The following is an 18900-nucleotide window of genomic DNA, read 5'->3' on the forward strand; positions in this document are numbered from 1 at the left end:
ACTACAGTCTCTAGAGATGTTTCTTGTGTAACAACATTGATCTGGTTTTGAGTAAAACTATTGCAGAATTTAAATTGTCTAGGATACCACATAAATCCTCTGATCTAAATTTTGCAAAAGTGCATGATACATGTGTGACTATGGAATGGAAGGCTCTCCATTCTATTTTTAATTTTTCTTTTTCTTTTTTTTTTTTTTTTTGAGATGGAGTCTCACTGTGTTACCCAGGCTGGAGTGCAATGGTGTGATCTCAGATCACTGCACCCTCTGCCTTCTGGGTTCAAGCAATTCTCCTGCCTCAGCCTCCTGAGTAGCTAGGATTACAGGTGCCCACCACCATGCCAGCTAACTTTTTGTATCTTTAGTAGAGATGGGGTTTTACCATGTTGGCCAGGCTGGTCTTGAACTCCTAACCTCAGGTGATCTACCCACCTCAGTCTTCCAAAGTGCTGGGATTACAGGTGTGAGCCACCATGCCTGGCCTCCATTCTGTTTTAAAACTTTTAAACTCTAAGTCTGTGTTTAAAGAAGCTCAAAAGGCCCTACACTCATTCATTCATTTGTTCATTCATTAAATAAATATTTATGAGTTTTGGAGTAGATAACTGTTGGCACCCTGCCCACATCCCCTCTGCCATTCCTGTGCATATCAACAGCCTGTGATTGCAAACGCCAGCAACCTTCTTCCTAAGTGTTTTCTCTGAGGTGTGGGCTGGAAATACCAGAGAGCTAATGCCTCCAGGAGCAGCCTTCAACAAGTGATGGATAGGAATTGGTGAATAAGTACTCCACTTCCTTGTTCTCAGTTTGGAAGTGAGAGAATTCCTCAATGGGATTGCACATCTGCTGCCCACAGTGGTAACTTGGGGATGATGCACTGTTCACTGACTTTCTCTCATTCCCTGTCGTACTTCCCCACTCCCCTACTGGTGATTCCTGGGATCAGCCTCCAGTGGCTTTCACTCCAACCCTTTTTCTCAGGGTCTGCTTCTGGGGAGATGTAACCTAGGGAAAATTCTTACCAGAACAAAGACATCGGACTAAGCGTCCGTAATTAAACATTGGGTAGAGCCACTGATTCTAATGAATCCACAGCTCAGACAGGGAGATGATATGTGTGCAGAAATGCCAACATGAACATGCCCATCTAATTTTTCTGACATTTAAAAATCCTGCTTGGTCTCTCTCTTACTCTTTCTCATGCACTCAGGAGTGCATGCACAGACACAGACAGACAGACAGACAGACACACACACACACACACACACACACACACACACACACAAAACCACCCTCTACTCTGATCCATGTGACTACTGTATTTAGTGGTATGGTAGAGCCAGCTTGCTTATGAGAGCTGACTGTTACATTTTTAGGAATTTTTTGAGCAGTCTGTTAAACACAGCCATTATTAAAAATTAAATTATATAAAGTTACAATGAAATAGATCATATGAAAAACAAAGGTAATATACACTCAAAATCATCACTTCCTAATTACTACATTTTAGCATTATCATCTATACCCTTGGAAAGATTTGTGTCTCTCGTGTTTTTATGGTAGAAATGGTAGACAGTGGTGTGCTACAGCAAATTTCTTCCCATCTTTGTCTTCAGTGACTCCATAGGTTAAAATCAATTGGCTCTGATGGAAATATTTACACCACAGAAATTGGCAGATGCTGTAAATCAGGGAGTGCCCCCATCCCCATCTGCACCTCTGAGAGTCAGTTAAATATTTACCAGCACCCAGCACATCATCAACCATATCTTACCTAGAATCTTGCCACAGTCTTCCAACTTGAGTCCAGAATCCTTCATTACACTATCCAATCTATCTTGCCTATCGCTGCTAAAGTGACCTTTGAAAACGCACCTCAGATTGCATCATTCTTCTGCCTAAAGCTCCCACTCAACCTTAGCTTCCCATGGTATCCTCAGGCCTCCCTGGTCTGGGACTTTCCTGCCTGCAGACCACTTTCCTTTCTCTCCCTTCCACTTGCCTGTGAGCTCCAGCTACACAGTCTTTTCCGTTCCTGGAACCAGCTGCTGAGCTCTTCCCTGCCCCAGGATTTTTGTATTTATCCTTCCTTTTCCCAAGAAAAGATCAGCTTCTTCTCATCGTTTAAGTCTCAACTCAACCATCAGAGACACTTTCTCTGACCATCTTCCCATCCGCTGCATTCCCCATCTCCAAATCCCTGCCCCTCTCCATTCTCATTTCCTCATAGCCCTTTGCATCATTCAGTTCACCTTACTTATGTATTGGTGGCTTTGTCTACTGTCTCTCTTCCCACTAGAATGTGAGCTCCATGAGAGAAGACCCTTTGTTTGTTTGTGGCTGTCTCCCCAGCACCTAGAACAGTGACTGACACATAGTGGGTCCTCAGCTGCATTCATCTTTTGGATGAATGGATGTACATTCTTTTTACCTTCTCCATTCCTATTCATTTCTCAGCCTTCCATGATTTGGTGGTCTCCTTACCAACCACCCCTCCTCTAAAGCTATTTCCCCAAGGTCCCTGGTGACTCCTGAGTTGCCACGCACCCTGGTCTTTGTCTTGTTGGATTTCCAGGTTACATTTAACATCCCCCAATTCTTGAAAATCTCTTCCCTCTCTGAGGCCATCCTTGCCTGATTTACCTTTTCCAACTTTCCTTCTTGGACTCAGTAGTTGATTGCATCACTGGTGCTATTGCTTTACTCCTGCCTGTATTTCTTCACCCCTTGAATCTGGGCTCACCTATCCAAATACACCTTGTGTATGTATATCTGCTCGTTTTCTTTTCGTTCAACCATCAACATGAGAAGGGAATGCCCCTTCTAGCTTCCTGGTCACAAGAGAGGGTGATCCAGGTGGAGGAGAGCTTGCAAGGTCCCCAGCCAAGCCCAGGCTGGAGGTGAGCTCCCAGGCCACCCAGAGACCTATGAGAGAGCCAGCCAAGATCAGCCAAGCCACAGCTGACCCATAGATGTGTGAGCTCTAATAAGAAACCATATTTGTTAGGCCGGGCGCGGTGGCTCAAGCCTGTAATCCCAGCACTTTGGGAGGCCGAGGCGGGTGGATCACAAGGTCAAGAGATCGAGACCATCTTGGTCAACATGGTGAAACCCCGTCTCTACTAAAAATACAAAAAAAATAGCTGGGCATGGTGGTGCGTGCCTGTAATCCCAGCTACTCAGGAGGCTGAGGCAGGAGAATTGCCTGAACCCAGGAGGCGGAGGTTGCGGTGAGCCGAGATCGCGCCATTGCACTCCAGCCTGGGTAACAAGAGCGAAACTCCATCTCAAAAAAAAAAAAAAAAAAAAAAAAAAAAAAGAAACCATATTTGTTTTAAGCCACTGAGTTTGGGAGTGGTTTGTTACCTGGCAAAAACTTATTGATACAGACTCTTTTCTGGGTTTTCCTTTCTCTGTTCAGGACTCAAGCATTTTCTTCTGTTCCCATCCACATGCAACTCCCACCCTATCTAGGGAGTATGGTTATTGCTGTCCTTGGGGTTTGAACCTCCACAGGTATGCTTAGGTTTCCAAATTGCATCACTGCCCCTGACATCCAACCCTGAGCCTCAGACCTACAGAAACACTGTCTCCACCTGGGCTTTCCTCAGGCTCCTGAAGTCCAGCATGTCAAAATACAACATTTCCCCCAGCCTCTGCCCCTGACCTATTCATCCTTTTGTGTGCTCTGCTCCAGTAGTGACACCGCCATGCTCCCTGTCCCTTAGGCCAGAAACGGGCTCACAGGTAACCCCTCTCTCTCCTTCACACCTGCTGGTCCCCAAGCCTCACTTTCTACTACTTCATGTCCTAATAACCCTCATGAAGGACCTTGCCTACCCCTGCCACTGCCCTATTCCAGCCCTCGTCACCTCTCACTTGAGATACTGTGATGGATGGGTCTCCCAACCCTGTGGGCCCCAAACCTAGCTGAGCATCCATCCAAAATATAGAATATCAAAGGAGTCATTGCAGCTGTCATCAATCACAAACGCTTCCTTGAGTTGCCACTCCCAGAAGGTTAGGCTCAAGCCCTGCCCCCTTCTTTTTTTTTTTTTTGAGACAGAGTCTCACTCTGTCGCCAGGCACCAGACTGGAGTGCAGTGGCACAATCTTGGCTCACTGCAACCTCTGCTTCCTGGGTTCAAGCAATTCTCCTGCCTCAGCTTCCCGAGTAGCTGGGACTACAGGCAAGCTCCACCACGCCCAGCTAATTTTTGTATTTTTAGTAGAGACGGGGTTTCACCATGTTGGCCAGGATGGTCTCGATCTCTTGACCTCGTGATCCACCCGCCTTGGGCTTCCAAAGTGCTGGGATTACAGGCTTGAGCCACCGTGTCCAGCCTCCTGCCCCCTTCTATAGGCTTAGCACACCTTCTGCAACCTGGTGCTGAAGGCAGGGGTTATGCCATGGGCCCTGGGGCCCAATGTTCCTCCTCCAATAAGCTCTGTGACATGAGCAGGTTCCTCGACCTCTCAGTTTCTTCGTTTCTAAAATGGAGATAACGCTACCTCCCTTATAGGGTTGTTCTGAGGGTTACATAACTTTACATATTTGTTGTGTGTCTCAAGTGTCTCAAATGGTACCTGGCACCAAAGACCTAAACATGTTCTGTATTATCACAGTGGCTTTATTTTCACATGATATCTTATTGTACTTGTCACTTGTCATCCTTTCATAGTTGTTGACAAAGCAAGATCTCTTTTTAAACTGTAATGTATAGGCCGACTGTGGTGGCTCACACCTGTAATCCCAGAACTTTGCGAGGCTGAGGTGGGCAGATCTCAAGATCAGGAGTTTGAGGCCAACCTGGTAAACATGATGAAATGCTGTTTCTACTAAAAATACAAATATTAGCTGGATTATAGGCGGGCACCTGTAATCCCAGCTACTTGGAGGTGGAGGTTGCAGTGAGCTGAGGTCATACCATTGCACTCCAGCCTGGGCGATAGAGTGGGACTCCATCTCAATAAATAAATAAATAAACAAACAAACTGTAAGATATAGTATATTCTCATCTTTTTGTCTACTCTTTCAGATAATATTTGCAATTTAGTAATAGAAAGCAAAGCACTGTCATGAGTTAATGGACCATATTAGGTAATTATTCTTGTTTGTTTAATTTTTTCTAATAAGAATGCTTTATTTGTTTTTAATACACACCTAAAACCAAATGCATCTTTTTTTTGTCAGGTTGATTGAAGCAAAAATTGCTTCCGAACCAAATGTATCCTTTTTTTTTTTTTTTTTTTTTGAGACAGAGTGTCGCTCTTGTTACCCAGGCTGGAGTGCAATGGCACGATCTCGGCTCACCGCAACCTCCGCCTCCTGGGTTCAGGCAATTCTCCTGCCTCAGCGTCCTGAGTAGCTGGGATTACAGGCACGCGCCACCATGCCCAGCTAATTTTTTGTATTTTTAGTAGAGACGGGGTTTCACCACGTTGACCAGGATGGTCTCGATCTCTCGACCTCGTGATCCACCCGCCTCGGCCTCCCAAAGTGCTGGGATTACAGGCTTGAGCCACCGCGCCCGGCCAAATGTATCCTTTTTAAGAGTGTACAAAAAAAAAAAAAAAAAAAAAAGAGTGTACAATCTGATGAGTTTTACCACAGCCATGTAACCACCACTATAATCAAGACATGAAACATCTGCATCACCCCAGGAAAGTTCCCTATTTCCCTTATAATCACCTGTGGAGAATCAGCTCTTCCCAGCCTCTCCCTCATCCCTCAGCCTTTGCCAGCAACTGAGCTGTTCAACAGATCAACTGAGATGATGTGATCTCAGATCAACTGAGATGATGTGATCTCAGATCACCATGCCTCTCCCTCTCCCTTTCCTTCTCCCTTTCTCTCTCCCTTTCTCTCTGTCCCTCTCCCTTTCTCTCTCCCTTTCCCCTTCTCTCTCTCCCTCTCTCTCTTCCTCTCCCCCTTCTCCTCCTTCTTCTTCCAACCTTCAACTCCTGGGCTCAAACAACCCTGCTGCTAGCTGGAGCTGCAGAAGCATACCACCATGCCCGGCTAATATCATGCCTTACTTTGCCCATGCTGTTCCTTGTCACTGTGCCCTTTTTGGCCTGGCTACCTCCCATTCCTTCAAGCCTCTGCTGTCACCCTTTGCTTCCCTCAGGGTGGGATAAATCCTCTGCCCTGGGGCTCCCAGACTGCTGTCGGTTTGAAATGACCTGTTCCCATCTGAAAGCCCCTCGCTGCACTGCCATCGGGGGATGGCAGGGACCTGTTTCCCAGGATCTAGCCTGAAGCCTGGCACTGGGCAGCTACAGCCTGGAGGCTGGACAATGGGATGGGCTCTCTTGAGCTGCTGGAGGGCTGCATGATCTAGCAGAAGACTTGAGCCTGGGAGGATGCTTCTCACTCCCCCCACAGGCGACCCCTGTCCGTCTAGTCCTGAGGATGGGTCTGTTTTTTCCCAGATATGCCTTGGGAGAGCTGAGGCGGCTGCAGGGGGCTAAGGATGGGTGTCCACAGGCACATCAGCGGCTGTGAGGGTGAGGCCACCCCGTGGGTGGGCAGACTAGCCCTGATAGAGCCGGGCGCAGCGAGACTGATTTATTTGCTCAAAGGGCATGAGGATGATGCTTCTGGAAGTCTTCACAGCACACTGGGGTTGGCTGTGGGCGAACAAGGGACAGGGATGGAGGAATGCAAAGGCTTAGAGAGGGCTGCTCTTCCATCCTGAAACAAATGTTGTGTTGAGGCTAAATCAAACATTAAGTTATGGGAGAGAACTGACAGGAAGCCCCTTTTCTGTAAAGACTCCTCACTCCTAAGGACTTTGTACTGTTATTGCTCATGTGACAATATTTACGGAACACATATATTCACAGAGCCCCTATTCTGTGCAAGTGCTGTGTAGGATGCTGGTTCAGTGTGGGAGACACTGCCCCCAACATGCCTTCGGGCACTCACCATTCTGCCAAGGGCTTCTTGCTACAAGGCTTTCTCGGGCTTGATTGGGCACGAGTGTTAAAGTCTCCCCAGAAGGAGCGGTTAACTAGTAAGGACTGGGAGTGGGTGAATAAATAACCAGGTCCTCACCCCTCAGCTGGGGCTTCTCTGGGTGTGTTCCACACAGTTTCACAGCATCCCCAGAGACACTGAGCTCCGTGTGCCCACAGCGGTCACTGGCTTGTTGGCCCCTTTACTGGCTCTTTCTCATCCCACTTCTCCACCAATTTTTTTTGTGATAATCTCCTAAATGAATGATTGAACAAACCCTACTGCCGGGATCTGCTTCTGAGAAAAGACAAACAGTGAATTGGATAAAGGAGGTCCCTGCCTCTGGACAGGCCCTTGAGGGCAGCTGTGTCTTCCCTTGACCCATGTGTCACTCCAGGCTGCTTGTCTAGCTTAGCACTGTATACCAGGCACTCAACAAACGCCAGTGAATGAATGAATGAATGAATATGAATGAATTTCCTTCCTAAAACCAAGAGGAGGGAGTGATTGTCCTAAAGGAGTATACCCATGTTCAGAAAGGTTAGATGGCCCAGTCCTGGTCAAGTAGGACTCATTCGTAGCAATTGCCAGCCAGAAGCTGGGATTCTTGACTTTCATTTGAAGCCTGGTCTCACTGCTGGAAAATGACTGAGTGTTCAAGAGCTAATCCAGGTTAATTCCCGTTGATTAATCATTAATGGGCTAAGGAACCGCCAAGATTAAAAATAGGAATGAACGGTTTAATTTCAACCCAATCCCTCTTTATTCCCCATAAAAGCTTGTATTTTTCACATCTTTCTAACAACATCTAGTACAGTACCAGTGACAAATGGGGGAGGGGAAGATTGAAAATTGTCCGATAAATAGATGTTAGGCACGGGATTCTGCAGCAAAGGGGGCTGGGGAAGTGGTGTGGGCAGTCTAGGCAGCCTTTGGTCTCTCAGAATCCAAAATTCCAAAGAGGCTGGCTTTGGCTCAAGTTCAAAGGATTGGCTTTAAGAGACGCTGACATAATGGTGAAAAATCAAGTCTAAAATTATTTTAATTGAAAGACTTGATTGATTATGAAGATTGAGTGTTGGCTGATATTGGGGGGAAAGTCAGGGAATGAGGAAGTACCAGTTGCTCCTTTTTCTGGGACACCGGTGAGTTTTCTTAGGTCAGAACCTCTCACCTTCCCCATCGCATGGAATAAAACGCCACAGAGTGGAATGTAATTATTGTTCTGCCGGCTGTGGTTTGGATGAGTATCTTAAATAGACCATGCCTCAGTTGTACCCTCCCTAACAACGAGGGCAATGACATCCGCTTCAATTCCTTGTGCACCTTCTGGCTCTTCGGCCCCAATTCCTCCATTTACTCAAGGAAATTCCTTCTGGTGCTGATTTCCATTTCTTTGAAGATAAGAACTTGTCCTCCCTGGGCTGACCCCCAGCAGAGCTTGTCCTCACATCCGGCAGCCCGAGGGGGAGCTGCTTCGGGGGAAGTCAGTTGAGTTTAAATAAAGCAGCTTCCTTGGCCGTCCGCGGTTGCGCAACCCTGTTTAGGGTGACAGCCACCGCCATGTCAGTCCAGCGGTATCCAGAGGCGCAGGTCCCGGGCCGCCGGGACTCGAACCTTCTGCTTCCCGCCTAGGCAGAGCCCGCTCCAAGTCAGCAACTGCTGGGAGCGCCGCGGGCCCGGAGTGGGCGGAGCTGGCCGGAGGCCCCCCCTCGGTGGGCGGGGCGTTCCTGCTCCGCCCCGCCCCGCGCACAGCCGAGCGCCGCGCCGCTCGGCCCCGCCCCTCTTTGGCCCCGCCTCCTTCACTTCCCCGCAGCTCCTCCCCTCTCCCATTGGCCGAGGTGGAGACCCTCCTCTCTGCCCAATGGCCGCCGCCGCGGCTCGGCCACCCGCGTCTTGACTGGCCAGCGACCGGCAGAGTGGCGGGGTGCGGACCAATGGGAAGAGGCGGCTCGATGAATGGCTGGCCCGGGTGGGGAAGGCAGGAGGCGGCGATCCCGGCGGAGGGGGCCGTTCGCCAGCTCCGAGGCAGAAAGTGCCACGACTCCACACGCGCGCACGCAGCCAGCGAGCGGCCGGAGCGGACGGCGGACCGGGCGGGCGGCGTCGGGGTCGCGGCGCCTGCAGCTGCTCGGGGGCGGTTTCTCGGCGGAGACGCGGCCGGCTCCTCTCTCCCGGCTCCGCGGCGGCGGCGAAGGCAGCGGCTTCTGCCCTCTCGCTCTTCCTCTCGCGTCTCCGGCTGCAGGTAAGAAACTTGGCCGGGCCCTGCAGCGGCGGCGCGCGGGCCGGGCCGTCGGGGAGCCGGGGCCGACCGCGCTGCGCCGCGAGTGACACGTCTCCCGGGCGGCCCCTCCCCCGGCCCGCCCGCCGGCCGCCTGCCGCCCGCCGCCCGCCGCCCGCCGCCGTGGCCGTGCACCCTCGGGGTCGGGGTCAGACTCGGGCGGGGGTGCCGGGCGAGCGCCGTGCAGGGGCGTAGGCAGGACGCGCCCAGCCGTGTGGACCCCGCGGCCCTCGTCGTCTGGATACCTGCGGCTACCGGCTAGCGCGACGTGGCGACCCCTCCCTGCCTCCCTCCCTCCCTCCTGGCCGGGCCGTCGGGCCGGCCCGCGCGCTCTGAAGTTGGGCGAAGAAAGTTGGCGGCGGGGCGGGGCGGCGCACAGCTGGCGGAGGAAGGGGTTAAGTTTCGGGAAGCCGCCGGATGACGTTGCCCGGCTGGAGTCCGGGCCGGAGGGGTGGGGGTGCGGGCGGAAGGCGGCGGAGGCCGGCTGAAGGGAGGAGGGCGATATTGAATGGGGGCCCGCGGGCCCAGCGCGCCGGTCCCGGGACACGGCCCGCTGGCGCTTCGCGGGGCTGGGACGGCGCCCGACGGGGCGGGCCGGGGCTGCGGGGCTCGCAGCGCCGGGAGCCGGGGTCTGTCTAGGGCATGGACGCCGGGCGGCCGCAGTGGCAACTTCCCGGAGTGCGGGAGGCGGCTCCCTGCTCCCCCTGGCGGCGGGGCCGGGGCCACCGTTTACCCGGCGGGGCTGCGTGGAGCCTGGCTCGAGGGCGCCTGGCTGGGGGACAAGGGCGCCCGGGGCCCGGCCCGGCTCGGCCAGCCCCGCCCGAGGCCACGATGAATGGGCCCGCGGTGCCAGCCCCGGGCGGAAGTGGACACCTCCGGGCTGGCCAAGCGCGCTGGCACCGGCCTGGCGCCCGCCCCAGCCTGCCCGGCTCCCCCTCTGCGCCCTGGGCAGGGGAGGGAGGCCGGGGTCTGCGCTTCCATTGGGGCGGCCGTGTGCTTCAGGGACCCCTCCCCGGATAATAAGTCTTGAGTTTTAGCTCTAGAGTGTCCCTGCACCGGCGAGGGTGATCCCGGCTAAATTGTTTCGCTCGGGGTCTCCATTTCGCTGTCTGCAAACCCCGCTCCTCTTAGCTTCGATTTGCGAGAAAAGCTGTAGAGACCCAGCACTTGCAGTAAGGAGCCACAAGTGTTGGCTGTTCCAGTTGGGATGCGTTTGTAGGGGCGTGCGGGACTCAGGAGCGAGGTGGGGCCTGTCTCCGTCCGGGCCACTTACTGGCCGCCTCCTCGCAGGGAAGTCCCTTGGCCCCTCTGAACCCGAGTTTCCTTGTCTGTGGCCTGGAGACAGCGCCACCCACTCACAGGGTCGGGAACCACGGCGGGAAGTGCTGGGACCTTGTACAAGCAGAAGGCAATTTGGCAATTACTCTGGGAGGTCAGAGGTTAGGAGAGACTGGGAAGCACCAAGGAAATGAAACTCTGAGGTCCCTGAGAAGCCTCTCACGTCACTGCTCAGCTATTCACTGTGTGTGCTGGAACCTTCAGGGTAGGGGCCATCTGGATGGCATTTTAAGGAATGTGGAGAAATGAGTCTTGTAGGGCCTCACATCTTACGTTAGACACCTCTTCAGAACTTGGTGTCCCCAGAGAGCCAGGACATCTGTCCAGCACTCCAGGAAGAAAAACTGCGAATATTACCACCACCACCCCCCCCAACTCCCGGTGCAGCTGGGGGCATTTTCCCACTGCCCCTGCCTTCTCACTCTCCTTATTTAACTTCCTGTTAATCCGACACCTAGAGAAATCTGTGACCCTGCAACATGCCACTTACTATGTGATGTCTTGACTCGTTTATCGATTTACCAAAGGTCACTCCCACTATGATCTGCCAAACTCTTTCCCTTCCAGAAAGAAGCTTCCGGTTCTGAGGTCCGGGAGGTGCCTCTTCCCTCTCGGTTGAAGCAAAGGCAGGGGCAGACCTCCTAGTAGGTGAAGTTTTCCTTTTGCACGGAGTACCACCGCCACCGCAAAGCCGGTTTGCAGGGCTCCTAGGCCAGTGGAGGCCTGGAGGAGACTAAGGTTGGGGGAGGGGGGGACCAGAAAGGGATCTTGGGGTTTAGAAGCAGAGGGTTTAGAGCTCTAGGTACTGTAACAACTCTTACCTTTCATAGTTAGGAATCTGCCTCTGAACATTTAAAGAGAGATTAAGAAGTTAACAGTGGTATCATGGTGTATGAATATTTTTTGGTGATAGGAGAGTTTTAAATAAATCTTAAATCAAGTCACATTTGGTAATTAGGCTCTTTGCTGAAATGAGCCCTAACTCAACAGGCTGCAATAATTACATAGCACCAAAGTCAGTTTAAATGTTTGAATGCCAGTGATTGAGTTGGAGTATTGGTTTATTACGTAGCAGGGACACCTTTTAAAAGTATCAGGACCCCAGACTCTTCTTGCCCTTTTAACCTGGGAATTTTAACTAATAGACGAATGACACTTAGAGTATCAACAGATCTGTTGAGACAGCAGGTTTTTCTTTGCTAAAATCTTGTTTCAGTGGAAACAAAAATAATGGTCAATTCAGAATGAGGAAGGCAGGGACTGTGCTGTCCATCTGCACACGCTGGGCCTGCAGTAGTTAAGGCCAGGCCTGTAATACCTGTTCAGCTCTTCCCAGCTGTCTCATTGGATAAACGAAGCTGAGCCCAACTTGGTTTTTAAGGTTCACTTTTTAGAATCAGATTTCACAACTTTGGTTTACGTTTAGGCCTTACAGTAACTCTGTTCTAGTGGGTGGGAATGGTTGTCACCATTCAGTGGATGAGACCGTGGAGGCCCAGCTGGTCAGGAGGTTGTCCGCCAGTTCCTGTTGTCCAGTTCCTAGGCGGTGCGGCCTGGCCTTCTGAGTCTTCCCTCCTGGCCATATATCTTCACCTTCCTGGGACAGTGATTACCCAAGGGAGGATACAGAACTTGAAGATCAAAATTCAGAGCTTCCGTGGCAGGAAGGTGGGGAGGCATTTGAAAATCTGGCGGTGTAGAAGGTGTTTTTCATTTCATTTTTTTCACCACGTGTCTCCTGTGTAGTGGGCCTTCAGACACTGCAAGTGAGACCTAGTTTTCGCCTGAAAAAGCCACTGTCTAGAACCATTTTCAATACAGCGGCCACAAGTAGCAATTTAAGTTTAAAACAATTCAAGTTAAGTGAAATTTAAAGTTCAATTTCTTAGTCTAATTAGCCACATTTCAGGTGCTCGGTAGTCAAAAGTCGGTCCATGTGGGTGTAGATGGTTTCCATCGTCACAGAAAGTTCTGGACCGCCTCTGTCCCTCTTGATCATGTGGAAATACGTTGAACCACACGAAATTGCCCATTCTGTAGGTCAAAACCAGTTGACTAGTGGCAGTTGATACACTTCAACCTGATAAGATCTCATCCTGAGAAAGCATGAGTCCTTCTTCTTTGTGTGCATTGTAAACTGCATTCCTAGAAAAGGGAGTTGGGGGGCGGGGGTGGGATGGCGCTGCACAGATAGTGGCCTTGTCCTGGAAAGTTTTTTACCCAATGCCCTCAGCATTGAAATGGAGACTTGTAACAAAGACAGAAAATAGATAGATGTTAGGTAGAAAGTGATGGCTTACAAGAGAAGGTAAATATTTAATTCTACGTGAGAGTGCCTAGGCAAGGAGACTTCCCCCAAAACCAGACGTATCTGTGTCTCCTTTATGTGCATTCAGTAGCATACGTTTTCTGCCTGTCACCAATGGGCAACAACTTTAACTTACCAAGAACATTTTGTCATTTCTAACTTAGATTTTTTGGCAAGACTAGAATACCTGCCCAGTCCTGAAACCTTTTGAGTTCCAAAGTTTAGAGTCCCAGTGTTCTTGGGTGGCAGAAATTGTTTCCTTCATTGGTGACTATTTCCAAGGCTCTGTTATTTTCCATGTAACTTACTTATTTTTTTAGATGGAGTTTTGCTTTTGTTATCCAGGCTGGAATGCAATGGCGCAATCTCGGCTCACAGCAACTTCCACCTCCCGGGTTCAAGTGATTCTCCTGCCTCAGCCTCCTGAGTAGCTGGGATTATAGGCATGCGTCACCACGCCCAGCTAATTTTGTATTTTTAGTAGACATGGAGTTTCATCATGTTGGTCAAGCTGATCTCGAACTCTAACTTCAGGTGACCTGCCCGCCTCAGCCTCCCAAGTGCTGGGATTACAGGTGCGAGCCACCACGCCTGGCCTCCATATGACTTTGAAAGGATCATTGCACAGTATTGGGGAAGATTTTTCAAATTCTGGGTTGTACTTATGGGCTCATCTTAGTATTAGTACTCTGTAAAGAATAACATAAAACCAAAGTTTAACTTTAAAAGAAGAAGCTGAATGATGGACAGCTACTTGATCTCTTTCTGGTCAGAAAGGAGGCCCACTGAGACTGCTGGAAGTTACCGACTATTTATAATGATAATGAATGTCATCTGCTGACTCAAAAGTTGGAATAAAAGACCATCTTGAATTCAAATCTTAATTCTGTACCCTAACCCTGGGCAAACTATAAGCAAACAAGGTTTATGAGGCTGTCTTGAGAGAAATTCCAAACTGGTGCCCTGTGTGAAGTGAACTCGGTCTGCACATGCAATTTGTTTCACTGACCTCATGTTATTAAGCAATTGAGTCACGTTTTAAAAACGGATTTTTTTTTTTTTTTCATTAAAATCTAGATTTTTGGGCTGGGTCCGGTAGCTCATCCCTATAATCCCAGCACTTTGGGAGATCAAGGCGGGTAGATTGCTTGAGCCCAGGAATTTGAGACCAGTCTGGGCAACATGGCAAAACTCCATCTCTACCAAAAATTAAAAAATTAGATAGGCGTTGGTGGCATGTGCCTGTACTCCCAGCTACTCAGGAGGCTGAAGTGAGAGGACTGTTTGAACCTGGAATGTGGAGGCTGCAGTGAGCCAGGATCACCCTACTGCACTCTAGCCTAGGCAACAGAGTGAGACTCTCAAAATAAAAAACAAAACCAAAATCTAGATGTTTGGGTTCTCTAGGGGAAAATGGGAATTTCTGCCATACCAGGTTCGTTCTTGTGTGGCAGCTGTGGACTGTGGTTGTCCTCTCTGGGCGAGGCCTATGTGCTCAGTACCCAGCGTCCTACCCTAATTTACATGATGCGCTTGAGTATTGGCAGTCCCTTGGGGCTGGGGGCAGGCGTGACCGGGCTAGTCACCACCGTGTCCCATGGAGCTGCTGCGTGGAGCAATGGGAGAAGCACTGGTTGGGTGTTCTAATCCCTGGAATAAGTGTGTGACTTTGGACACAACCTCTCATTCCTGGGCTTCAGTTTCCTCCTGTAAAATGAAACTAGGCCAGCTAGCTCCACCTTTCAGGCCACAAACCTCGGTTTCTCCTTAACTCCTCGCTGTCTCATACCTGTACCCTATATGCAGCAGGTCCCATAGCTCTACCCTCCAGATAGCTAGAGTGACTCTCACCACTTCTGTCTTCTCCCTAGTCCAAACAGCTCTTACCTTTTTATTTTTATTTTTTACTTCTGAGAGGGTCTTGTTCTGTCACCCAGGCTGGAGTACAGTGGCGCAGTTACAGCTCGCTACAGTTTTAACTCTGTGGGCTCAGTTAATCCTCCTGCCTCAGCCCCTGGATAGCTGGTAACACAAGTGCACGCTACCATACCCAGTGAATTTTTAAGTTTTTTGTAGAGACGGTGTCTTGCCACATTGCCCAGGCTAGTCTGAACTCCTGGGCGAAGCAGTTCTCCTGCCTTGGCCTCCCAAAGTGCCGGGATCCTAGGCTGAGCCAGCACACGTGGCCTGCTCTCACCTCTGCCCTGTGTTGTTTCACAAGCCTCCAGGGGTTCCCTGCCTTCTAGTCTGTTGCCAGAGCAGACCATGTCACTCCTCTGTTCAAGGCCCTCCTTGGTCAAGGTCTCTAGTGGCCTCTGAGGGCCCTCTTTTGCTCTGGCTTTACTCCTGCCATCTCCCTGTCCTCTGCTCCAGCCATGGTGGTCGCTGTGTTCCTCAGGTATGCTTCTGCCTCAAGGCCTTTGTGTCTGCTTTGGCCTCTCCCTGCAGAGCTTGCCCTTAGATGGCACAGGACTGGCTCCCTCGCCTCCTCCAGGCCTGTTGGCCACCCTGTGTGGAGTGGCAGCCTCTGCTGCTTCCCCCACCCCCATTCCCGGTCCCCTTTCCCTGCATGGCTCTCTCTTCATCAGCACCTGACATTTCCTGTATTTGACTGACTTTGTCATCTCCCTCTCTGGAGCATAAGCTGTACCAGTGCAGGGATGTGGCTTTTGTTTCCTGAGGTACACTCAGTGTCAAGGGCAGTGACCAGCACGCAGTAGGGCCCATTCTTGCTGAGCTAATGAGATGATTCTCTAGCGCTGGTGTTCTGTGAGTATATCATGTAGCCCGAAGTAGTCCAGATTCCTAGAGCATCAACTGTAAACACAAAAACATACTCCAGAGCCAAATGCAAGTGAAGTTTGGATTACTTCCAGCCTGGCTCCAGTGGAGAAATTGACAGTCGCATGCAGAGGGCACTGTTAAATGTGGACATCCTGCCCTGCCAGCGGAGGTGGGGATTTGAAGCGAGCCTTAGGAGAAGATGTGGATGTTGGCTCTCTCTTGGGAGCCCTCAGTCTCCAGCCTTGTTAGATTGAGCTCAGTGCTACCTGTCTCTGGGAGTCCATCATGAATGGCACCTCAGCAGGACTGGGCCCTTCCCAGGTGCGTGCACCAGTTCTGGGGAGGAGACTTGGCTGTGAGCGGCCTTTAACTCCTTGTATGACCAACGAGTGTGAGGTGGGCCTTGCAGAGGAACTGAGCATCTCAGTGACGACGCACTCACCGGGAAACAGAACGTTCGTTTTGAGTGTGAACAGTGTGCCGGCTTGTTCTGAAAAGAGGCAGACTTTGTGTTCAGTGGGCAGAAGTGTTCCTTAGGGGGAGAAGGGAGAATTCTCATAGTTTGCATGACATTTTTTTTTTTCTCTTGGTCAGTCCTCATCATGCTAGGAAGTGAAGGAGGGGACAGAGTTCTCCTGCCTCACCTCATGGTATTTTTCTTCTCTCAGAGGAATACCGCGAGGCAGCCCGCTGAGTGGGAGGAGCGATGGTTGAGGCAGCGTGGTCTGGTTGGGAGGAGGTGATGCCAGGGCCAGCCCCATCCTCTGTTTCTTCTCTGCTCTCCACTGTTGATTTTAGGTGAAGAAGAGTAGATCCTCGATTCCTAGCCCTTTCTCACGGGAACATCTGACCTACTCATTTTGCTTGGAAAGGTGAAAGACCCTTGTTCAAATCCAGGTGGTGTTTTTTTTGAAGTTCTCACTCAATGATTAAAGTGTACAACTCAACTGCATCAAATTGGTTTTTAATTAGGACTGATCCTGAATAGGAATTAGATGTATTTTTACTTTTATGAATACATTTTTATTTCCTTGGTAGTTCTAGGTATTTGTAGTAATTAGAAAGGAAAGTCTTAATTTTCAGACTAGTAATCACAGTGATTGAAGGCGAGAAGGAGTCATTGCTGGAGAGTAAATGAATTATTGAAACCCTTAATGAAAAGTCTTATTGGTGATGTGTCAAAGGACTCTTAAAAGGTCACTTTTAAGTGACCTACTACTTTAGACACTACTCTGAAGCTCAGCTAGTCTTTTCCATCTTAAGTCACATCGCTCTTAAGTTGGAAGAGCTGGAGACTTACTCTGTACAGTTTGATTTTAAAAAGACTGCAGGTAGGCCAGGTGTGATGGCTCATGCCTGTAATCCCAGCACTTTGGGAGGCCGAAGCAGGCAGATCACCTGAGGTAAGGGGTTCGAGACCAGCCTGACCAACATGGTGAAACCCCATCTCTAAAAATACAAAAACTAACTGGGCATGGTGGCGCATGCCTGTAATCCCAGCTACTGGGGAGGCTGAGGCAGGAGAATCGGCAGCTGGAGGTTGCAGTGAGTCGAGATCATGCCACTGCGTTCTGGCCTGGGCCACAGAGTGAGACTCCATCTCAAAAAAAAAAAAAACTTCAGCATGGTGGCATGGCAACAGGACCATAAAGGGCTGTAGGTCCCGCTGAGTCACTGCCCTGTCAGGTCAGGAGGTGACTGCCTGCCTTGGCCCCAGTTACTTTCTGTCTGTGGAAGGAGCAATCTTGTGTGCGGGTGATCGCTGGGAAGTGGCAGTAGTAACAGGGCTCCGTAACAGATTTTTCAGGCCTTGAAGATGCTCCTTCTCCGGGATCTGTGGGGGCACATTTTCCAAGGAAAACTTCTTACTAAAGTAAAATATATACAGAATAATGCACTGTTATGAGTCTATACAATAAGTATCCACAAAGTAAACATGCTTGTTTAACCAGCAGATCAAGAAATAGATGATTCCTGACCTCTCCAAGTTCTTTCTGTGCCCCCCTTCCAGCTAGCTGCTCCCCATCCCTGGGCAGGGAATCCCTGCTGTCTTCTTAGTAATACTAGTGATGGATTTCACTTGTGTTTGAACTGGATGTAAATGGACTCACGCGGCATATGCTCTTTTGTGTCTTTCACTCAGTGTTATGTGTAAGATCATCAGGTTGTTGGGGTAATTGTAGTTTGTTCATTCTCATTGTTCACTATTCTAGCATGTGAATATATGAGTTCATTCATGTTACTGTAGGTGGGTACTTGGAGAGTTTCCAGTTTGGGACTATTATAAATAATACTTACATGAACAGTCATGCCACAGACTTTTGGTGAATGTCCGTACACATTTCCATTGGTTCTATATACCTAGGAGTGGAATTGCAGGACCGGAAGGAGGTATGTGCTCAGCTTTAAAAGAAAGTGCCAGACTTTTTATCTGAAGCGCTTGTACTTATTTATATTCCCACCAACAGTATATGAATGACACCTTGGAATGTAATAAAGTGGCTGATTTTAAAGAGGAACCAAAATGAATTTTGAATTACCACCGATAATAAATAAGAAATGACTCACTCATGCTGAAGTTCTCTGCTGATGTTTGGCCAGCAGAATTCGTTCATCAAAGGTGGGCCTTTGCAAAGGGCTTGTTAGAGGGTCAGATTTTATTGCCTATGAGCAGGTGATATTTGCTGATACAAATCTGAGTGGAAATGCATCTCTTCTCGAAGGAGTTAATGGAAGCGAGTTCAGCAAAGCTCGTATCTTGAGATTGAATTTTTCATCAGAACTTTGCCTCACAAAGTGCATTTCTTAAAAACAATGGAACCTGCAGTTGGGTACCAGACCTCACTTAGCTCTGGCCCACATGTTTCTAATTAGAAGCTCCACCCACCTCCAGGAGTTGGCTGTCAGGATATTCCTGCAGGAACCCTTCCTCCCTGGCCCACCTGGTATTGAAGGATGGTATATCCTGGTCCAGAGTTGGAAGTAGTCTCCCTGGCACAGCCAGCCTCCTGGCCATGGCAGCCACATGCTCTCTTTTCTTTGAAGAGCATGGTTGCCTGGGATTTTGGCTGTCGGGGGCGAGAACACTGGGTTTCTGGTGATCAGTTAGGCTGGGTGGCCTGAACGAGTCTTCTAACTTGCTGAACAGCCTGGGCAAGAGGTAAATGACATTAAAATAACTTTAGGTAATCCTAGAATGGAAGATACTGAGGCAGGTGGCGAAAGGAG

The 18900-nt window shown here is 49.9% G+C and overlaps 1 protein-coding gene across 3 annotated transcripts in view; it reads left to right on the forward strand.

The window, feature by feature from the left end:
- Positions 1-8958: 8958 nt before the first annotated feature.
- RRBP1 (ribosome binding protein 1) overlaps positions 8959-18900 on the forward strand; it is a 78739-nt gene continuing 68797 nt past the window's right edge. For 2 of the 3 annotated variants that reach the window (XM_039479400.2, XM_074406203.1), the window contains exon 1: positions 8959-9206. The gene's annotated coding sequence lies outside the window, so the exon portion shown is untranslated. The remainder of the gene's footprint in view (positions 9207-18900) is intronic. The other variant, XM_074406202.1, reaches the window with a different exon arrangement.

Source organism: Saimiri boliviensis, chromosome 9 (genome assembly GCF_048565385.1).
Source record: "Saimiri boliviensis isolate mSaiBol1 chromosome 9, mSaiBol1.pri, whole genome shotgun sequence".
NCBI lineage: Eukaryota > Metazoa > Chordata > Mammalia > Primates > Cebidae > Saimiri > Saimiri boliviensis.